Below are 22,658 nucleotides of genomic sequence, written 5' to 3' on the forward strand. Positions count from 1 at the left end.
CTAAATTGACAGAGCAGCTATGCAGGCTGCTGTTCTAAGTGTTTACCTTTCAAATCTCTCCCTCACTTTACAAAACTTACTACCCTTACCTAAAAGTGCCGTCATAAATTATTAGCAATTTTCCCCCAGGTTCTCATGCATCATTAATTCTTTGTTTAGAAGAAAAAAAAAAAAATCAAACTGTCCAGGTCTTTATTGTTATCACTTTGAGAAGAGTCTGAAATAGGCATTGGACCTGTTGGTTCTGTCAGAATTTTTTGACTTTTTGCGGTTGATATTTAACTCATCCTATAGCGGGGAGTGGGGAGGGGGTGTGACAGGAAAAGGAGGAGCAGGAAAGAAGTCTCCTTGAAAGAAAGAAAAATCATGTGGAAAAAACAATCAAAAATTGGGCAAGACGGCGGAGGAGCCCAGTCTCCCCACCCCTCAGCAATGGATTTTTAGCAAAATCTGAGCATAAATGCAGCAACACATGGCCAGGTGAGGCTGGTACAGCTGCTGGCCCCTGGCACCCAAGGTGCAAGGGAGGGAAAATGAGTGTTTCTTTTGAGCATCCTACATCCCCAGAAGCCATTCCCATCACTGCCGACAGTGGCCACTTGCCATCAAAGCCAGGGCTAGGGAGATGGAGGGTTGGCACCCCTGCATGACGTCTTGCACATCTGCACAGCAGCTGGCACATCTGCATGGTATCTGGCACATTTGCACAGCAGCTGGCACCCTGCACGGCATCCAGCACATCTGCACATTGGCTGACACATCTGCATGGCATCTGGCACAGTTGCACAGTGGCTGGCACATCTGCATGGCACCTGGCACCTCTGCATGCTGCCTGGCACCTTTTCATGGCATCTGGCACCTCTGCACAGTGCCTGAAAACTCTGCATGGCAGCTGGCACCTCTGCTCAGGGGCTGGCACGTCGCACGCATCCTGCTGCACGCCCCCCGTGCAGCCCCTTTCCCCCTCCCTAGAGCCCCACATGCTGCACAAACCTCCTGCCTTTACTCTGCCCGAGTGTTATTTTCCAGTGACAGTCACATTAATGGCAGCGGGGAGGGCAGCCAAGGCTGTCCCTGCCCCAGGGCTGGCACTGTCTTGGTGCTGCCACCACGCCATAACCTCTGTCGGGTCCCCTTGCTGCCACTCAGCTGCCCCTCGGGCCAGGTGACCTTGAGGTGGCTTTGCTCTTTGGCTCAGCTGCAGCCAGAAGATTAAATTCTGTTCCTGTCCTGGGAATTTGATGATAAAAAGTCCTTTCTAGACAGAATCCAGATAATGAACAGCTCCCTGGCTTCGCAGGGGAAGAGGGAGCATGGAGTTATTACTGCATTAGAAAATCTCCAAAGTGAACTAAATCCACCACAGAAGCCGAGAACCAGAATTCTTCTTCATTACAGCAAGGTAGTGCATTAAACATTATAAATAATGCTATGCTAATTGCCAGATGGGCAGAGCGGATGGCTGAGGGCCTTGCAGTGGGTGTGCTCATCCCGGAGCTCAAGCACTCGCCCTCCTCAACATGTCCATCGCTCTGCTCTGACGGAGTCCCCAGGTGATGTGTTCAGTGGGAAAACATGCATCCCATGCACATCAAACCTACACGCATCACTGCCTGTCCACCCCATTAATGAAGGTGAGTGGAGAACGTGGTGACCTCAGTCAACTGTCCCCTTAAAGTCACCAAAACTGGGAACATGGTCCCTTGCCTTGTGTCACTAGGATGTCACTGGCCAGGGACCCACTGCCCGGCAGTTCAGGGACAGCCACGGTGGGGACACAGGGGCAGGGAGGGGTTACATGTACCCTGGGGCTGAGCCTGTGTTTAGGTATAAATACTGTGTTTTAATTACCCAGAACAAAAGAAAGGACAGGCCAAGACAGAGAACAGCTGCAATAAACAAAGCTGTGGCGTGTCTCTGCTGTTTGTCATAGGCGAATAGAGAAGCGGAACATATATCTGGGAAGGATTCGGGGGATCTGCTAATTAAAAAAGCCTCTGACTGCTGAAGACAGTGTTAATTCACAGAAAGTGTAAATCCCCCTGGACGGTGTTTGGGGCAAGAAAGGATTTACACCTTGTGGAAAGTTGTTCTGTTTACAAAGGGTGCGCTTAATCGGAATTTTTCAGAAGAATTTGTTGAATGAAAGCGGAATTGAGCCTCTGATGGAAAGTCTTTGGCTTTCCTCATCCTGCTTTCAATTAGTCAAGGCCATAGCATCTCTCCAGCAGGCACAAGCTCACACTAACTTTCATTTCTTCTTTCCAGGGTGTCACACAGCCCAAGCCCTCTGCCACCATCGTGTCACCATGGTCACTGCTGACAAACCCCGTGGACCAGGTCAATAGATTTTGTGTTCCTCTCACTGGTCCAAGGCTACCGTATGAAGTCAACATCTGACAGCACTCGCCTGCTCTCCCTGAGGAATTGTTTTTGGGGAGATGGGCGTGATGCAGGAAGACACCTGCTGGTCTCATCGCCTTCCTTTGCCTTGATATGAAGCAGCAAGGGTTGTTTAGGGCTGGCAGACACTTCCAGCGCAAAGATGCTTTCTGACCTTCAAAAACATCATCGTAAAATTGCCAGAAAACAATCCACCGGGCGAGCGGAGCCAAACCAGAAGCTAGAGGCTCACCCATCACAGTGTGCTGCAACAGGACAGCTCTGACAGCACCGAATAAAAGCAGAAATAGCAATTTCTCACTGAAGATCTCGCCTGACATCTCCCTGACCTGTAAGCAGCAGGGACTCTCTGCGTGCAGGTACAGCCTGTTTGTTGGCTGTTGCTTCGGCTGACACCGCTGATTAGAGCAGACAGGCCGGCAGCCGGGCACGGCGCTGCGGCTGGGGATGGGGCTGCCGCCTCCTGACCCCAAACCCGGGTGCTATTGCCCTGCATCTGCAGCTAAATAAACCAAGTAAATCATCCTGGCAGATAGATAATTAAATAATTATCAGCCACTTAATAGCAAGGAGTGGGTGTTCAGAATTAGCATATTAGACAGTGTCTTTAAGGGCTAATTGTTGCATTACATCAGAGTTACTCATTCATTATTCTTGTCATTTCGGGTGATAATTTGCACTTTAGGAGACAGAGACAATTTTAGCAGGCAATTAGAGACATGTCAGGCTTGGCCTAGTGAGTTACTGTCACAATTATTGCATTTTTTCCGGTGTCCTCATTTGCAGGAGTGTATTTAAGGGCAGTCTAGTGATTTCATGGTTAGGCAAAACAGACACCAACACCAGGAGCGGCAGCTTGGGTTGGAACAAAACTCAATTTTGCAGCTCTGGTATGGGGCTGCCAAGCTGAACCTGGCTGTGGTGCCGGCATGGGCTTGCTGGGGAGGGCTGCTGGTTCTGCACAGAAAAAGAAAACAAAAGACAAGAGATCACTCTTTAGCACCTTTGCTACCTGGAGCAGATCTCAGCTCAGTTTGCTGCAGGGGACAGGTGGGCTCTGCTCTGGCAGAAGATGGGGTGGGGGTCACATCCAGTGGGGTTTGGGCCAGAGGTGCCCCCAGCAGCGAGAGAAGAGTGTGGTAACGAACCCCAGTAATGTGCTCCCAGAAGCCTGGTGCCCATTTGCCACTTTGCATCTCTCAGTGAAACTCTGTGCGATCATCACAGCTAGAACCACTGCAGATGGAAATGCCCAGATCCATGATTGCACAGTAGGGGAGCAGAATCATAGAATCATGGAATCATTTTGGTTGGAAGTGAACCTCAAGATCATCAAATCCAACTGTTAACCCAACTCTGGTACTACTCCATATCCCTGAGAACCTCATCTCCGTCTGTTCAGCCCCTCCAGGGATGGTGACTCCAGCACTGCCCTGGGCAGCCTGTTCCAATGCCCGACACCCTTTGGGAAAGAAATTGTTCCCAGATCCAACCTCAATCTCCCCTGGTGCAACTTGAGGCCGTTTCCTCTGCTCCTGGCGCTTGTTCCTGGGGAGCAGAGCCCGAACCCCCTGGCTCCAAGCTCCTTTCAGGCAGTTCAGAGATCAGAAGGTCTCCCCTCAGCTCCTGTTCTCCAGCTGAACCCCCCAGGTCCCTCAGCCTGGGACACTCCCACCAAACTCCCAGGGGAAATAAGTTCCCCTGGAAAGTGGCACGTCTGCATATCAAACAGATGCAAATTGTATCGCTGCTTTATCAGTTAGACTAAATAGAATGATGTGCCCTGTGATTTTGCAGAGCAACCGAGCCTGAGAATTATGACGAGGTTTAAATATTTCTTAAACTACAATTGAAGGGAAAAACTAGATCTGTAACAGATGCACCTTGGGATACATGCATTATAAGGGTATATACAGTCAAATAGAGTTAATTAAGCTAAAACCACAGTAAATCTGCCAGACCCATATTAACACTATAGTCAAAATTGTGGAAAATATAGTATTTTCTATAATAAATCCTGTTCTGTTACAGATTTATGTTGGCATCTGCATAGTTACCATAGTTTTACAATAATCATTGATCAATCAAAGTTTTATGACAAAACTATAATTTTACTGTGTTTCTTTCTTACTTAGTTTCCTAGTTTGCTTAATTCCCAGAATGCAATACAGTAAATCTTTTGATCTGAGATATTAAGTAGATAATAAGAATGCCATGTTAGATTTGCTTATATTTTAAACTGTCTTTACAAATGATTTATAATTAGGACCAAATCTAAGACAAAACATTATTAAAGTCAAAACCCTCCATAAATTACTAGAGTTTGCTTATGCCTGTAATAATTTATTAGGGTTTTACTACTGTATTTTCTCTGGTGATATCGAAAGCTTTATATGTCATAAATGGAAAATATGAGTTGGTAAACCATACAGAAAACAGGAATGATCCCCAGTGACCTGAGATGACAAACTCATACTCTGATATAACGTCAAAATCATTTCGCAGTGGAAATAAAATGGTACTGATAATGCAATTGTGCCAGACTCAAAATGCATCCTTCTTTTCTAAAATTAAATCTTTATTTCTATGTTTTTTCTAAGTTATCCCGTTTACAGAAGCAATATAACCTGTAGCTGGGCTGGTGGAGGGAAACGCTCAGTTTGTGTTTCCTGGCACCATACAGACAGATCTCCCGGGGGAAACCTGGGATCAGCCAGGCCTTGGGTGGGGAGCAGGGACAACACAGGAGCTTTGGTATGGCAGGCTTTGCTATGCTGGGCTTTGCTATGCCGGGTTTTTCTACAGGCCTTGCTATGCCAGGGTTTGCTAAATGGGGCTTTGTGACCCAGCGCCTGGCATCCGCTGGCCCCTTCCCCCCCCTGGCAGCCGGGCAGAGCCCTGTCCCCGTGTTCCTGTGTCACCTCCCCAGCAGAACTGTTGCTCAGTGCCTGGGTCGGAGCTGTTGAGCCCACAGACAATTTTGAAGCCACTGTACATAAGGATGAAAACCAGCTGTGGTGGGAGATCTCAGCTCACTGCCCGGCTGCTGGAAAGGCCAATGGGAGAGACCAGAGCGAGGAGTCCCCGTCTGTTTCCTTAGAAAACTCCATCCTCATTTTTCACAGCAAACTGTAAAGAACAGGAATGAAACCTGCGGTCTATTTAGTTGTCTGTTAAAATAGAGAAAAATAGAACAAAATAGAATAGAACAGAAATAATAAAATAAAATAAAATAAAATAAAATAAAATAAAATAAAATAAAATAAAATAAAAACATAACAGATAAGAAGACAAGTGATTGCAAAAGCTGCACTAGTGCATTGTTCTGGCCATCTCTTAAGCTGCACTGTCTCTGCTCCTCCATTGCGATACCATCAGCAGGCACTGATTGAATTGCAGGTTTGTTATCAGTCTCTCACCATCCATCACCCACAGATAATCCTTTAGCTCCGACATCAGGCGGTGCTGATCTCTGTCCGACACCGGGTGCGATGAGCTGGGGATGCTCTTGCAGCCGCAGAGATTGTTTTAGGCAAATCACCTGCAGCTGTCCCACTGCGGGAAACTCCCTTCCCATAGAGAACAGCACCAAAAATGCAAAGATTTGGCCTGAAAGCGATTTGTGTTCCTGAGAATAATAATTCGTACCTTGTCTGATATGTTTCATGAGGTGGCTGTATAAATTAAAGTCTGTTTGAGAACACTGCCTTAACCTGCAAAGCTGGGCTCCTCAATTTTGCCAAGATGTGGATGCTCAGAAAAACAATCCGAATTGGATGACAGTGCGAATGGAAAGTGGCTTAGTTAAGTTGTGTTAAACTCATTTGTGGACACTCATTCATAATTGAAATCCTGTTAATTAGGTTTAGTCCAACTCATGAGCACTTCAATTCTAAATAAAATTTTCACTGCAGGAGGGCATTTAATGAGGTTTAACTAATCCACTGCAAATTCACACTTTAAATTAATTCTAATTAAATTTCCTGAGCAACCCTGGTGAAGCAGGACCACACATAGTGGGTCTGTGGTACCTGCAGGGCTCATGAGCCCAGGGTGCTGAACCCCCCAGCACCTCGGGAGGTGCAGGACCCACTGACCAGGCACCGGCGCTGTGGGACATGCATGGGGGACGGCCAGGGGACATTCAGCTTCATTGCAACTGGAATATTTTGCAGTGACATTTTGTATAGGAAAACTTGAAAGTGACCCATGCAAAATCACCATATTACCGAAACATTGTCTTACGTGATACAAGTGTTATCATTTACCTTTCACACTACTGTCCCCATGGTATGTTGTGACTTTACCGAGGGAACAGTGATCAGTGCAAAGTGTTCCAGCATTCCTGGGCTGAAAGCACAAACCTCTGCTGAGTTTCAAAGTTTCACATTGCATGCCAGTAAAATTGTCACTATCCTGGGGTGAGCATACCCTGGGCGCTCTCACAAGGTTCCGCCTACACTCCAGCAGCCGAATACACCACCACCGCAGCCAAAACCCCACGGCTACCTGGATGGAAACCCCTGGTCCCTGGTCCATGATGTGCCACATCCCCATCCCACCATGCCTGGTCCCATCCCTGTGGGACCCGCTGTGCCAAGGACCCTGTGTTGTCCTGCTCCTGCACAACAGTCCCGTGTCCTTGTCCCTCATTGACAGGCCCTTTGATGCTGCACTTGGTGCAGTAGCGCCCTCCTGGTCCTTGTCCTCTTGTAGGGAGAGGGGAGCGGAGTCTACGCTGCAATATATGCAGATTACACCATTAAATTTTTATATGAATTCAAGAAATTCAGTGTTGACTTCATGACGCAAATAGGTATGAAAATTCTAGTGAGCACGCTCATTGTTACAGAAATCAAATGGCTGAACAGCCACTAATGAGGCAGACAAGAAGCTTCACTCATCCTCTGAGGATTTGAAGGCAAGGAGAGAAGAAGGAGCACGTTACATTATTCATGCTGTCTTGTTTGAGTCTCAAATCATAGGAAGTCACAGCAAAGGGGGATTTGGGATGTGGCGCTGGACCCGCTCTGCTCAGGGAGGGAGACCTGAAAAGTCCTATCACCTCATTGACAAGGGCTCGTTGCAAAGGTGGCTGAGATCTCCCTTCCATGGGGAGCCTGCCCGGCCAGTGCAGGGGGACAGGCTCCCTGGGACCCCCACCCTGTGACGTGAGGGGGGATGTGTTCTGCTGAAGAGGTGCAGAACCTCTGCACTGGAAAACAATGGAGAAAAACTGATCTGAGAAGGAGACATGCAGGCAAGTGTTCCAGAAAGCAGGGATGAAGCACACAGTGTAACTGTTGACCAAGCACTCACGACTAATAAACAGATTCCCTGAGTACTTCTGCATTTTGTAATTATTACTTACCCATAAAAATCTCTTCTCCCTCCTGCCAACATTATCTTAGTAAACTTTATGAGCGCTCATGAGGTTAATGCAGAGCCATAAATCTGCAGCGGGTCGAAGGAGTAAGAGGAGAGGAAGTGTTCGTAAATCTGTTGGAATTGCTCTAGTTTGTTTGTTTAATAAAATACTGTTTCACAAAGAGGCGAGCAGGCTTCCAGTGGGTGGGAGGAGGCAAGGGGCTGTGCTCTGGCCATTCACACCTGTCCATCCATCCATCCATCTGTTTGATGGACCGTATCACTTCCAACCGCAGCCTGCACCGCCCCAGCACTGTTTGCTTTAGCAGCGTCCTTTGGGGGCTGTGTTTAGGATGTTAACGGGTGCACCCTGGCCACCGCCACCTCCCAGGCCACCAGCACACGTGCCTGTCCATACTGTCCCATGCTGTACCACCAACAGCCCTGGGGACATGTGGACCACAGTCTCGGCTCCCCCAGCATGGCCAGTGCAGGGTTAAACTCTCCTCCCTCCGCTCTCTGGGTCAGGGTATATTTGGTTGGATTTCACACTGGAATTTGAAATCTATGGCTACAAGGAAACATTTATTTTCTTGCCCTTCAATGATCAAACAAGTGGCACTGAGGCACAAGAAAGCGGAGTTTCCATTAGCAGAGCTGTTTTCTTTCTGCTGTAAAATATCAAATATTTTGACATTTCCATCAGACTTTTCTTTGTATCAAAGCTTTAATGGCAGAATAATCTCGAGGCTTTTAGACTTCACAGGTTTTTATATTTCTGAGCACTCCCTACTTTATAAGGGGACACTTCTGAAGGTACATGTTATTCCTTTCTCAAAGACCAAAGAAAAGGTAATAGAAACAAGATTCTGTGAAGGCTCCAGGAAGCGGCTGCGGGGGTTCAGCACTGGTCCGCTTGTGTCCCCAAGCCCATGTCACTCCCTGCTCCCCACATCACTCCCTCCCAGCTCTCCACCTCCCTGCCTGCTCTTTGACAGTTTGGACTCCTTTCCTTGCCTGTTTATCGATGTGTTCAGTTCCTCCTTTTGCATTTGTTTTCTCTAGACATCAATTTTTCATGCTGGATAGCTGAGGGTAATTAATTAACGATTCATAGAAATACAGTGGCTACAATATATAATTGGAGGATGGTTCATAACCTGTTGCGGAGGCAGTTATCAGGAATTCAGAATAATTAAGAGATGCTTTTTAGCACATTTCAAAAGCCCTTGCAGAATCAAGTAGAAGGGTTAATTTATTTCTCTATAGAAGCTGGGACACACTTCAGTGGTGCAGGTAGCAGCAGCTCCCATCACCTTTGTGGTCCTGGGGGCCAGGGCTGGACGCCAGCCTGGTGGGACCCCCCCTCCTTCAATCTCAACCAAAAGGTCCCCCCTTCCCTGTCTCTGTCCCACATCCCAGAGGGCTATGGGGTGGAGCTGAACCAGGGCACCTTGGTTTGGGTACAGCTCCAGCATCTCACTGCCAGGTTGGTGTTTCACATGTGAAGAGTGACAATTAACATAAACAATGCGACCATTACACTTAAGATAATTTAACCTGTCTTTAGTTTTGTCATTTAGAAATCTGCAAAAATCAAAGAGCAGCTGTTAGGTTATTTTCAAGGGAGAATAATCAGATCTCCCTCTGATGTCGGGAGTGACGGGCAGGTCTGAGTGAGCAGTTCGGGAAAGTCTCCAATGATTTATTGAGCATTTTGCAGAGGACTCGTGCTCTGCTGGTGGCGATGGGGGAGAGGGTGTCCCCAGGTTCTGTGTCTTGTGGGGGACCCTGTGGTCCTCCTTGCTCCCCGCAAGGTTTCCATCAGGAGCATCCTACGCTAAAGCAGATACCAGACAGTCCAAGGTGCCATTTTGAAGCTTTCCAAGTCTGATACTCCAGTAACTATAGAGAGATTAAACAAAGACAGCTCTCAGCAGGGGGGAATTACAGGTAAGAAGGATCCTGACAAGAAAATGACAACAAAGAGTGGCCCAAAGAGAGTTATTCAAGATTAATAACTTCGTTATCAGAGGCATTTTGGCCGTATGTAAAGGCACACATAAATACACTTGGAAGCTTCCAGATGGCCACGCCAAGAGCCAAATTCATCACGCTGGTATTTGTTTTGTCAGTGTGTTCCAACCACCAACCAGCCAGCAAAGCACCCGGGGTGGGGGTATGAGGTTTGCACCCACCCCAGCAAAAATGAAGCCAGCAACAAAACCCTCTTTCCCCAGCTCTTTCCCCATCCTACCACAGCCAGTGTTTGCTCTGCACATCTCCCCCACCTGAGGTGATTAGATTTTTAAATCTCCTTTTTTTTAGTACCACAGGGTGTTAAAACCAGTCTTGCTATTAGGGGCTAGACATATTCAGAGCCTTAATGATAGATTAAATACCAAATACCTTAACATTTGAAAAATGACATTTATTATACAGAGTTGTAAATAGAGGAAAAAAAAATGACAATAGAACACAGTGTAGATCTTACATAAACTGCACCAGTTCTGTGTAATGACTATGATAATGTCAGTGCTAACAAGCAGATAATTGGCATCACTGAGATAATTTTTGGCACCTTATGCAGAGGGGAAAGTGTTCTGCATAATTATTTTACCTAGGAATATTCTTCATTTAACAGGTCTATTTGCATAACGGTTGGAACTTTTTAAGCTATAAAGGGTGTTTAATATGTTGATTTGTTTTATCCACAAAACAATTCTTTATTTGTGAGAACTGGCACCTGAGGACTTTAGTAATTAAGCCACAGTGACCCAGTTGGAAGCAATAGCCTTTTATTGGATTTACAGGTCCAGGCGGAGGCAGGATTAGCCGACCACTCACAAACACCTAACAGGCTTTTATAGACGTTATAAAACTGAGTCATTCCCTGTAGTAAAACTTTATTTCTTTAACTTTTACAAAGTTGATAACTTCAGCATTTCACTGCTCCTGGCAGGCACCTCCACAGGGGCTGCGCGTCCCTCATGCACCCCGGCACGGTGGCACGAAGGTCCCCACCTCCCCAGAGGTGACACAACCACAGGAAATTCTCCGCAGGTTCTCAGCCCCAGCAGCTGCAGATCACACACATCCCTGCCTTGCAGTTCAGCAGGGGCAGGGGATGAAAAGGATGCACAGTGTGACACGTGAGTGGCACTTGTGTAAGAAATGGATCAGCACGTACTGGGGCAGGGTTACCAACACGTACCAGGGCAGGGTTACCAGCACACCAGAGTGTGGAGATCAGGGCATTTTTCAGCCCAAGCATGGTCCTGACAGGTTGGGCTGGTGAGCCTCTCGGTGTCTGGACTCTGGCCCTGCAAGTGTGTCAGGGTGTCCAGAAACAGAGAAGATGCTGGACACCAACTTTGGACCTCCATGGTGAGCAGATACCTGGCCAGGGCCCAGGTGCTGGATGGTGCTTTCTCTCTCTAAGGCTCTGAGCAACCCACATTTATCTTCCTTTGCCACCCTGACTCCAGGGAACCTCACGTCATCACTGCCAGACCCTGCGCTATACATCAGAGCGGTGTTTGTCCCACCTCAAGCACATTTCCAAAGCAGGGAATGAACTCTGGCTTCAACTGGCTGTTCCAGACCAAAATGTCACTGTGTTCATCCCCCCTAGCATGATTCATTGCAGCTTGGAGGCTCAAAGTCCACACTGGGAAAGTTCAAATTCCCCACCGGTTACACTTTGATGCTTACTTGGCTTCTCCATCTATATTTCCGAATCTGTTGGCAAACAATCCCTGCAGCTAGGAAAGCACCAGACATTCTCTGACGGACACTTTACATCCAGCAAAGCGTTCTTGACACTTTGAAGGACGGGACCATCACTTGAGAAGCTACAATTGTCTGAAATCCCCGAGCAGGCACTCAGAGCTCCCAACACCACACTCCTTTCAGCCTTGTGCCTTGTGCAGCCATCGCTTAAAAAGAAAACCCTCAGGGAACATAATTGCAAGCAAGAACTTTGCCAGAAACCAGCAAGTCGATAAAGAGAACCTTTTCAACTCCGGTTTTATGAAAAACACATCCAGTCTTTTAGATCCTACATCAACAAGGCCAAGAAGAATTGTTAGTAAATCATTACTACGGCTTTGATTCTGCAAGGTCTCGTGTATCCCAAAGTTTCAACCCATGAGAACTCCTATTGACTACCAAATTAATCATGTGCTTAAGTACCTCACTGAACAAGAGCCCTAGAAATGATTTGCCAAGAGCCTCATCTCAAAGCAGCTCTGCACTCTGATGCAGCAGAACCGTACAAACACATGCAATGGTTGGATTCAGGAGCTGGAAACATGAGTTCCATTCCCCAGGGCTGTAGCTCGACCCTTGGCTTGTACAGCAGCTCTTCCCCAGTGACGGCTAGGGCAGGGCTGAAGAGCTCAGCACCAGCACCCACCGCAATGTCCCTTTGCAGCAGATGGCAGCTCACCAGCCAAAGGGGTGACCTAAGTTTTGTTCTATGTAGCTATGATGTTGTTACTTAATTTAATTTCTGTTAGTTTTTCTGTTACACTATCAAGCAAACCGTGCTTGAGCAGAGCAGCAGAACAACCAATGTTCAGGGTGCATGTCGGGTGTGCCCCCACCTCACATAGCTGGCCTCTGCTCCTCCTGCCACACTGCTTTGGGAAGTAACGCTTCCAGGGCCAGCTGAAATATGTGTTAAACACGAACAAGTTAGAGCCTTATCACCACACCATAACTCCACGTTGTGCAGCATGTTTCGCTGAACACGTCTGCATCAAGTCCAGTTCCTTATTGAACAGCAAACCCTTTCTGGCAAGGACACTGACCTTTGCGGTGGCGATTTCCATCAGTGAGCATCAATATTGGCACCTCAGGGCTGGTGAGCGCTCGGATGGAGCTGTTACAGCTGGGGTCAGGCAGCTCTGGCGCAGGTGTGGCAGGAGGGGTGAGAGCTGCAGGTGCTGTGCTCCGGGCACTGCTGCACGGCCCTGGGAACTCCTTGGTCATGTCCCTTAATGTCTCTGTGTCTCGGGTCTCCACTGGCAGTGGTGCCGTGTCGCTCCCCATGCAGCCCAGCTCTATGCAGAGGCTCGAGGAGCCTCTCAGAGCCCAGCGGGAGCCCCTGCTCAGTGCTGCCCTGGGGACACGATCACCTGGAGCATTGTGATGGTGCAGCTGGTAGGGGACGGGGGGCTGCCCTTCAAACACCTCTCCTTGTGGCCTTTCATCTGCCTCATCTCAGGGAAAGCTGTTAAATTTGCTAAAAGTTTTAATTATTCTCTGACCCTGCAGACATCATTTTTCCTGTGAGAAAATTGTGTAACTAATTTTATTATTTTTGTGCTTGTCTACATATGTGCATGTGTGTACGTGCCTGCACATTTGTCTCTGCTCCTCTGCAAACCTATGGGCCTGTGACTTTCTGCTCAGCTAACTTTTTGGGGATTAAATTCCATTTCTTCCCAAACAAGGCTGTTTATTTAGCCAAGAAAGGTCTGTAATGTGCTTGCGCATGAGACACTTAACTCCTGACTTTGTTTTGACGAGGTTTCCCCAGCCTTCATTCTGGTATATCTGCTGGAAGGAATAGCCTGTACCAGGGCGATGGACTTGAGTCCATCCATCACACATTCCTTCTTTCAAGGTCCTCTCAGTGGCCTCAAATGTTCTGCAAAACGTTTCACTCTCTGCTGTTTTATGAACTTTATGTGTGACCTTGCCATTTTTCAGCTCTGACCTGGAGCTTCCAGAGCCTTGAGCCACCCTCACCCTTGCTGGCACAGGAGCGCCGGCAGTGAGCCAGCGCAGACCTCGGGCATTGACGACAGCCCAGTCCATCTGCTGTGTTAAAAAATCCTAAATGCCTGCCTTAAATCACCGTCCTCGCCCGGGCAGAGAGGGGTGTCCAACCTTCTCAGGGATTAGCAGGTGATAGCTGGGAAGTCGCTCTGCTTTTACTCATCGAAGGACCATAATTACTGCATCCCGTTCCGCCCACAAGTTCTATACCACTTTTTTTTATGACTCCACCAGGCCATCTGTCTCGGGGATGGAGACCGCACTCACTCCTGTTGGATTTTTCTCCTTTCCAATTCCCAAGTCAGCTCTAGTTCAGTGGGTAGATTTATTACTCCTCCTCCGTGCTCCCTGGCTCTGTGCCATGGCAGGGAAATAGCAGCTCAGGCAATATTCTTAATAGGAGAGACGCGGTCCTGTGCTGACAGCCGTCAGCGTTGGGCGTCCAAGCTCGTGGTCCCCGATGGGCCCCGGTGTGCGGGAAGGGGGTCGGCACCCCAGGGATGCTCCTCAGCACTGTGCAGGGGAAGTTTGGTTTTACAGATGTTGATCAGAACGAAATCTCTGCTCCCCGCCCTTGTGAGACTCTCAGGGGTTGTCACAGCTCTGTCAAAATACAGTGAGAAGGGCTTCAAATTCCCCTTTCTGCTCGAGGATGCCGTGGCAGCATTCTGTGTGTGTAAGAGAGACGGGAAACAGGAGCTCAGCACCGAGCGTGCACACGCCGGCTCTGCAGCACTGCCCACAGCGTGGCAGGGATGGTGACGAGAGACACGTCCCCCCGTTAGCATCATGGTGTGGAGCCCTGGTCCCCATCCCCAGCTCTGGAGGGACAGCGGGAAGGTCTCAGCACTGCCGAGGGATGGAGCCTTGTGGAGAGAAACCAGAAAGCCTGGGGAGATCACCTTGGTTTGGACGAGGGGGAGATGGTCACACCTTGCAAGCTCCCACGGGTGCCTGCATCTGCCACGGCACCGAGCGCAGCCTGCCTGTGCGGGCAGGACGGGCAGGGGCACCTCGCGCAGGTTCCGTAGATGGAAATTGTGGGTCTGGCTGTTTCGCTTGTTCAGCTGATGGAGCCCATCTTGATTCAAGATGCTGAGGACATTATTGATCTAAACAAGTTGTCAGTGAAGGAAAAGTTGTAATTGCTGCTGTAGTTGCATTGTAACACACCAGCCCCGAAGGGAAATTAAAGTTTGTAGCTAATAGGGTTGTATGATCCTTCAACCTTTGATGTATTGAATCTCGAGCCGCCCGTGGAATACTGATTTGATGCACAAAGGATCATTTTTAACAGCAGCTGTACCTTCAGTTTCCTCCGATCCAACTCTCCCTTCGATCCTGCCGTGTGGTGTGTGCAGCAGGGATGCGGCGAGGGAGCAGCTCGTGGTGCACGGGGCAGCATCGGTCTGCTGAGCCGGCACCCCCCCAGCCCTTGGGTCTCCTGTTTCAACTCCCACGTTACTGTGAGTCCCTGACTCTTGTTGTATGAATGAAACAAGCAGGAATGATGTCCAGGACAAGGCAGTCTTGCCTGTTTGCCTGTCTCTGTGTGTGTATGCTGTGAGAATTAGCCAGAAACGGCTCAACTTTGCATGGCTCCCTGCACGAAGGACTATTTCTTAGCTTTAGACTGTAATAATTCTTCCAGTGCCTCAGGGAAGACAGGATCAGCGTGCTGCATAGCTGATGCACAAGGGGGGAATACAGCCCTGGTGTCTAACAGCAAAGCATGCCCATGCCCAGCTGGCAGCATGCCAGAGCAGTCTATTTTCCAGAGTACAGGCGAAACGGGCACCTCTGACCATGGCGTGTGCAGGCACAGGGCTGTGCACACACACACACACACATGCACTCTCCTCTAATTCATGCTGGAGCTGGTGCTGCCCCATCCATTCAGAGAATATGAATTTTGCAGCAGGAACATCAGTTTCCTGAACTCAGCTTCCAGTAAGGGTGTAATGTCTCATCATCCCACCTGGCCATGATTTCCTTAAAGAAGCAATTACTGATGTTTCTAGGAACAACTGCTTTCTCCCTCATTAATCACCTGCAATTATAAAATAGAAATCTGCTAAACAGTTGGTCCCCAAAGGTCACTAGTCATGGAAGTTAATAGCCCTCAGGTTTTTGTTGGGGAAGCCAGTGCAGCTAATGCCGGTGTTGGGGATGCAGCCCCAGGCTGGGCTTGGCATCCCCAGTGTGTGCTGGAGCAGGGACAGGGCTGTGCTCCCCCAAACTTGCCCTGTCCCCGTGGCCCTCCCGCTCCACAACCAGTGATATGACACTCTGCCTGCACCAAAACACCCTCATTCTGTGTTACAAAGACACTCTCTCTAATTACTTCGGTTAATTAGCACTTCACAGCCACCATGGGTTCCGCAGAAGGAGTAGCCCACAGGACACACTGCTGTCCCTGCCCAATGCCACCCCCCAGCCCATGTCCCCGCCACATCCCCACCGTGGCAAAGGGGACCTCGGCTCTGCCACCACCCGGCGGGTCAGGGACATGCCCCAGCTCCTAAATCCCTGCTGAGGACAGCAGGCAATTTAGACCTGAGTGCAGCAACTAATTAAATCAATATGAGATAATGAACAGCAATTAGAGGTCCAGCTAGGCACATCTTCTCTTGTAAATACTGTTTCTCTCCCAACGGGAAGCTCTTTTTTAATAATCTGTTTGTGTTTCATTTCCAGGAGCCGTAATTCCCCAAAGAAGCAATTTGGGAAAGTGATTTGTTTGTCTGTATAATTGCCAAAGCACTTAGTTAGACTTGTTTGTTTTTCTTAGCTCCTGCTACTCCCTATAAGAAACAATGCAGGTATTTCTTGCTATTTTCACTTTTCTCTGGTTTTGTTTTTTTGTTTTGTTTTTACATTGTGGGGTTTGGATGGGGGTGGGGGTGTCCCTCTTCTCCTGTGCCGGGAGCACTGGGATATTTCCAGCACTGCTTTCTCCTCCCTTCCTGCACTTTCTGTCCACTTTTGAAAGCCATGTAAACAACCATTTTTAATTCCAGGGACAAACCAGCAGGTTTTCTGGGGCTGCCAGTTCTCCTGGTGACATTCCCCAGGGCCAAGGAAGCAGCAGTAGCCCCAGGCGCCTTTCACATCCCATCTTGGTCGGTAGGACCACTGAGAAGCAAACACCACCCTGATTTTGTCCCACGTATGTGCCCGAGGGTTTTGCACTGACCAGAGGCTTTGGGAAGGTCACACGCTGCTTTGGTATGATAATGGCTCCTGCAGCTTGCCACGTGAACACTCACCGCCATTCAGTCATATTAAATTGCAATAACCTTTCAAATTAAACCATGCACCTTGTTTATTAGCAGTTAAATGCTTCCCTGAGCCTCTGAGCTACGGCGGGACACAAGACGCTCGGTATACAATCCCATAATTGGATATCTATGGGTTGTTTAGTTTGCAGGCAATTAGATAGCAAACAGGTTATGGTCGGCGTACATATTAAATACAACTTCCAGCACTTCCTGCAGGGATTAGTTATTATTTAAGTCAGCTGCACTACAGGCTCTGCGCTACGTCAGGCAATGGGGGCCCTGGCAGCCCCCACGCTCCGGCTGTCTGGGTCACTGCAGGTAGTGGGAGAAGGAGGAAGAGGAGGAGAAGGATGAGGAAGATGGGGATGGTGCCAAGGTCTCCCCTTGTTTTGGGTTATACCCCAGGTCAGGCCCCGGGTGGCCACGGGGCAAGGTGACCGCGGGTCCTGGACGCGGGGGGTGGGCAGTGTCACTGTCACTTTGCAGAGGAAAACCAGTGCCTGCTCATCCCCGCCTGCATGGGGGGCTGGGGAACCCCGAGCTACGCATCCCGCACCTGCGGGAGGGAAAGGGGCTGCGCTGCCAAAAATCACAGCGTGTGTTCGTCTGCTGTCTGAGCTGACTCCTCCAGGGCAAATCTTCGTACTGTCTCTCTGTTTAACATCTCCGAACCTGAAGCTGCACAGTGTTTTCCTTGCAGCTTTGAGAAGAGACAGGCATATTTTGACAAACTGAGATTATCTGAAATCATCTCTCCTAGAGTGAGCGGTTGCTGTATAGAACTTAATTATAAATTAATTAATAGCGGTAAATTTACAACCCAAGCTACAGGGAGAAGGAGGTAGGAAAGATGATTTGCAGGCAAAGGCAGCACGCCTGGAACACGCAAAGCCAAAACCCAGTTGTTCTCCCAGCAGCAGCTCAGGCAGCACCTGGAGCAGCGTCAAAATGGGTATTTGCCCCATTGCAGCCACCCTGTCCTGGTCCAGCAGAGGAACCCACCATGTCCCCCATGTGCTGGTCCCTGTCCCCAGGGATGGCTGCAGAGTGGGGACTCTTTGACCCCCTGTCAAATGACCAAATTTTAGTTTCTGAGATATCACATTATGGCCACTTTAGGTCTGTCCACTTCAGGTTCTTCCGGAGCAAGGTGCTGGGTGCCAGCAAAGGAGTGAGTGACGATTTTGCTTAATCACGCATCAGCCCAGAGAGATGTGTGTCACTTGTCCCCACTGGGCATAGGTGGCCATCGTTCTGGCTGTGCTGTTGGTGGAACCCAGGGAATGAATCCCCATCACAGTGTGTGCCACCCATGGATTTTAAAAGCGGTTGTTTTCTTGTCAAAACTTCCACAGTAGCTGCGTGGCAAAGACTTTTGCTTACAAAACAGTGCTGAGATTTCTCCAGGGAGGCAACGGATTCTGAATTTCTAAAGCTGCTTTCACCAGCACTCAAGCCTGAAAGAGGGGCTGAGATAAACATTTGCATTTTTATTTTGCTGCTCCAGTTCTCTAATGGAGCTTTACAAGCAGGAGGATGGTTCCTTTTGTGTACCCTGGGTGTCTGTTGGTGGGAAGTGTCAATCATTTATCAAATGTGGGATTTTGAGCCATCTTCAAACAGAGAAGTGGTTAACTGAGGTGCGGCTGAGCTGATCAGACACTCTCCTTCCCCACGTCCCTGTCATGGCTGCTCCCCTCGTGTGACCCCAAACCCCGTCCCCAACCCCACGCTGCTCAGTCCCACGGGCAGGGCTGGTGGCCGAGCCCCGGCTGACAACATCAGCTCAGGGGGTTATTTAGAGAAACCAGCAAATCCTTCCAACACCAGATGTTTTCTGCAAAAGCGCTTTTACATCCACATCAAAACATCCCGCAGGGACTTTCTCATCTTGATGAATTTTTCAATGAAATAATCCAAGATCAAAACTGATCTGGTTTGACTTTCTTCACTCTCTTAAACATTTCAAAGATAGTAATGAATTATGGTATATTTCTTTTTTTTTCTTCTGTTTTATTATAATATTTTAACAGCTGTCAGATCATGTCATTCTAATAAGGTTGTTTCAGTGTTTATGAATTGGAACATTTCTCCAGAATTTCCATTCTGGGAAATACAGAGTTCCATCTCTGCAAACCCACTGTGGGGAGAGAGAAAAGATTTCAAATACTGAACCCCCATCCTGGGAAGGCATCGTATTTTCCATACAGGTTAAAGTTCACATAAAGTTGAAACGTTCCCCATTTCCCCGCAAATGTCACTCAACAATTTACTGAACATTCATTTTTGTATCATGGGTGTCACAACTGAGGGTTTCACAATACTGAATCCTGTCCCATCACAGGTGACAAACCTGCTCTGAAAGGTAAACCGCATCCCCTCACTAAGTTCCCCACAAGCACATCTTCTAATTTGTGGTATCGATTCCTAAAGGCAGAGACCAGTGAGCTCTTTTCCAGAAAGTCGTTCTATTCTGAACTCTTCACCTTTTCTGGAGAGAAAGCCTGAGTTTTGTCAACTTTTAAAAATTCTCATTGCAACTCTTTTTTTTGGTTACAGAACATCATAAATTAGCTGTCACCATTTTTTAAAGGTTACTGAATGTGTAAAATAATGTTTGCCTGATTCAGGAGTGCAATAGTTTATGCAATTATAAAATAGCACATCAAAAAAAGCCAGCTTTTCCCTCGCTACTTGCATAATTCATCACTCATCCTGTTGTCATGGGCAAGACCTCTCCTATCTTGCAAACAACAAAAAATTAAGTTTACATTCTCTTCTCTAATTAAAAATTTAAAAGTTTAAAGCAAGAGAGTTTGTAAACTGTACAACCATTAAAAAGCTGGAGACACGGCTTTAAAAGCTACAAAACTCTAGTGACAGAAGTAAACCACAATTTTCTGTTTCCACTCTCCGGGTGGGTGAGGTTGTGGGAGCAGCCGTGATGCAGAGAGCAAAGTGCAGAGCCAGGGGCGGCAGAGCTGCGGGGGACGGGGACACCGTGGGCAGCAGTGGGACCCCACCGAGCCCCTAGCACCGCTCCCCAAAACCGGCTCTGGCAGGAAGGTGCAGGCACTGGGGTGGTCTCTGATATGGATGTGGGCATGTATGTCTGTGTATTTCTGTATACAGAGACACTTGTCTATAAACATGCATGTATGTGTGTGTATATATATATATATATATATATATAATTTATAAACACAGTTGCAGTTTGAAGGAATCAGCAGTTTCAGGTGCCTGGAATCCACACCAGCACAGCTGGTGATGGAAGAGCCCTTATCATGCATTTCAAACACAAACGTGGCTTCTCAATCCACCACCAAATGTTGGTCCAACCCAACAGGTGCCAATGCCACCCCACTGTGCCAGGGATGCCGCAGTCAGCCCATCCCTGCACCGGGACTCATGCTGCAAGAGATGAAGCGGCTGTGGGGACCTGAGGGACAGCAGCGCCGGCAGGTGGAGGACAGGATGGGAGATGGCTGGGAAAGGTTCCTCATTGTTGATGAAGATGAAGAGAAACCGCTGAGACAAACCCCACAGAACAAATACAGGAAGTAACTGATGCTCATCGTGTGTTTTATGCAAAAACACACCTATAAATCAGGTCGAAATACTGTAATGCCAGAACTGAGGAGGCTGAATGGCTGTGGTTACCCCACCGTGCCCTGCAGTAGGACATAACTCCTGTCCCCCGGCTCCCCTGCTGCCACCCCGGGGTCTCCCCCAGCGCCCAGCTGGGGTCCCTGCCATGCTGAGCGGCAAAACGGGCCTTAAGGGATGCAACGAGGCTGCCTGGGAAGAGGCCACGTCGGCACTAGCGAGCCCCGTTGCCTAATGGGACTTATCAATTATTATCTCAGCCCATATTTCTTTGAGGGGTGATTGTTTCACAGAGCCTGACATCTCATATAGCTTTAAATTACTCACAACCGGGACGCCTTACAAGATAGCAGTAAAATCAGGAGAGGATTGGGCAATGTAATTATAGTATGGAAATGATGTTGATCGCTCAAGCAGGGAACAGACCTTGAGTCAAAGCCCCCTCCCCGCTCCCCCCTGCTCCTGCACCTGCCCAGGGAGCTGCTCGTTAGGGATCCGCAAATGAGTCAGTGCTGATGGTGGCACTGGGGAATGAGCAGGGTCCGTGCATGGGGCTGGAGCAGGACCAGGGTATCGGCCAGAGACACGAGCAAAAGGAACACAGGGCTCTTGGTTACATGGGTGCAACTCGCCCTTAGGCTGGGGATTAGCAAAGCGCAGCCTGTGGTGCTGCCTTGGCAAGACCCACAGGGATGTCGCTCGGTGCCTTTGCCAAGGGGCAGCTCCCCTTGGAAACCAGTAGAGGAAAATTGTTTTGTTTTGTTTTGTTTTTTAAAAAAGGATTTTCTAGAAAAAAAATTGGCAGCGTTGAACTGGACATTTTCATATTCCAAGTCTGTGCCACCCCCTTGGGGATGGGGAACATCCAGGCAGGAGCCCGCTGGGCAGCGAGGACACTCTGACATGCACAGGGTCACAGAACCACAGTTTGGGTCAAGGGAACTCCAAAGGTCACCTTGTCCAATGCCAAGTCCAGGAGGGAGAGAGGACGTTTAGGAATTAAGGCAGTTGGGGATTATGGATGTTTGTGCCTTTTTTCTTTCCCTTCCAAGGATTTCTGCTCTCCCTGCTCCCCTTATGACAGACACTCGTGTTTTACAGCTGCTAATCACAAAGCCTTCACCTGAGACCATGCTCCCAATTACCATTCACCTTCTTTGGAGGCAGAATGAGCTCTCAAATACGAAAACTCCACACACCTGTCAGAAAATCACAAGTAGAGAATGAAAAGCTCACATAGCATCCTGCACAAACCAGACCAGCCTCCCTGCGCATCGGCAGAGTGCTTCCCAGGCTGAACCTGTGCCCTGGGCAGGGACCAGCTGCTCTCAGTACCTGGTACCAGTATCAGCATTTTCCAGGATGGGGATGAGGGGATGATGTGTGTGCCTGGCTGGGTGTTTGCTGGTGACAAGCAGCAAGTCTGCAAGGAGGGAAATGGCTGTCCCTGAGGACAGTCACACCGTGGTGCCTGCGCCTCGGAGGCAGCGCCCGGCAGGAGGGCTGGGGCAGGGAGCAGCAGCCCGTGGGCACAGGTGACAGGACTATCAATTTGGTGGTTTTAAATGCCGGAGCAGGAATGCTGGTTGCAGAAGAGATGAACTGGAAAGGCAGAAATCATGACTTGCCCTTTTTTTTTTTTTTAATTAAAAAGCCCTGCTTTCACTGACTCCTTAAAAGTTGATGCTCTGTCAGGCTTAACAAGCCGCTGTCAATCCATCCCCACCGTGCTGGGTGCCAGGAGGAGGGGAGGCAGCAAAGCCTGGGCACACACCGGCAGGGCTGCAGTCACCCCTGGCTCCCCCACCACCTCAAACTGGGCCCTACACCCTGACACCCCCAGTCCTGTGGACGCCTCTGCCCCCAGCATCCCCCTCTTGGCACCCAGCTGTGGGATCAGAAGAGGCTGGATGAGCCCCTGCTGGGTGGGCATCTCCCCAGCCCCACGCAGCCCCTGCATCACACCCAGCCCTGTGTCCCCACACAGACCCCCTGGCTGAGCACGGACCAGAACCCTGTCCCTGCCCCAGGCTCTCCGTGCAGAGACCCCTCCTCAGAACACAGGCTCTGCCACCGTAACACCCTGTCCCTGCCAGTACGGAGATGATCGCAGATAATGAGGTTAATTGATACATTCCTCCAAGCCCAGAGGCACTGGGGAAGATGCGGATCAACCTGTCCCTACCAGCTGTAAGGCATGCACCCGGGAGCAGG

This window comes from Nesoenas mayeri (genome assembly GCF_963082525.1).
Source record: "Nesoenas mayeri genome assembly, chromosome: 17".
NCBI classification, from domain to species: domain Eukaryota; kingdom Metazoa; phylum Chordata; class Aves; order Columbiformes; family Columbidae; genus Nesoenas; species Nesoenas mayeri.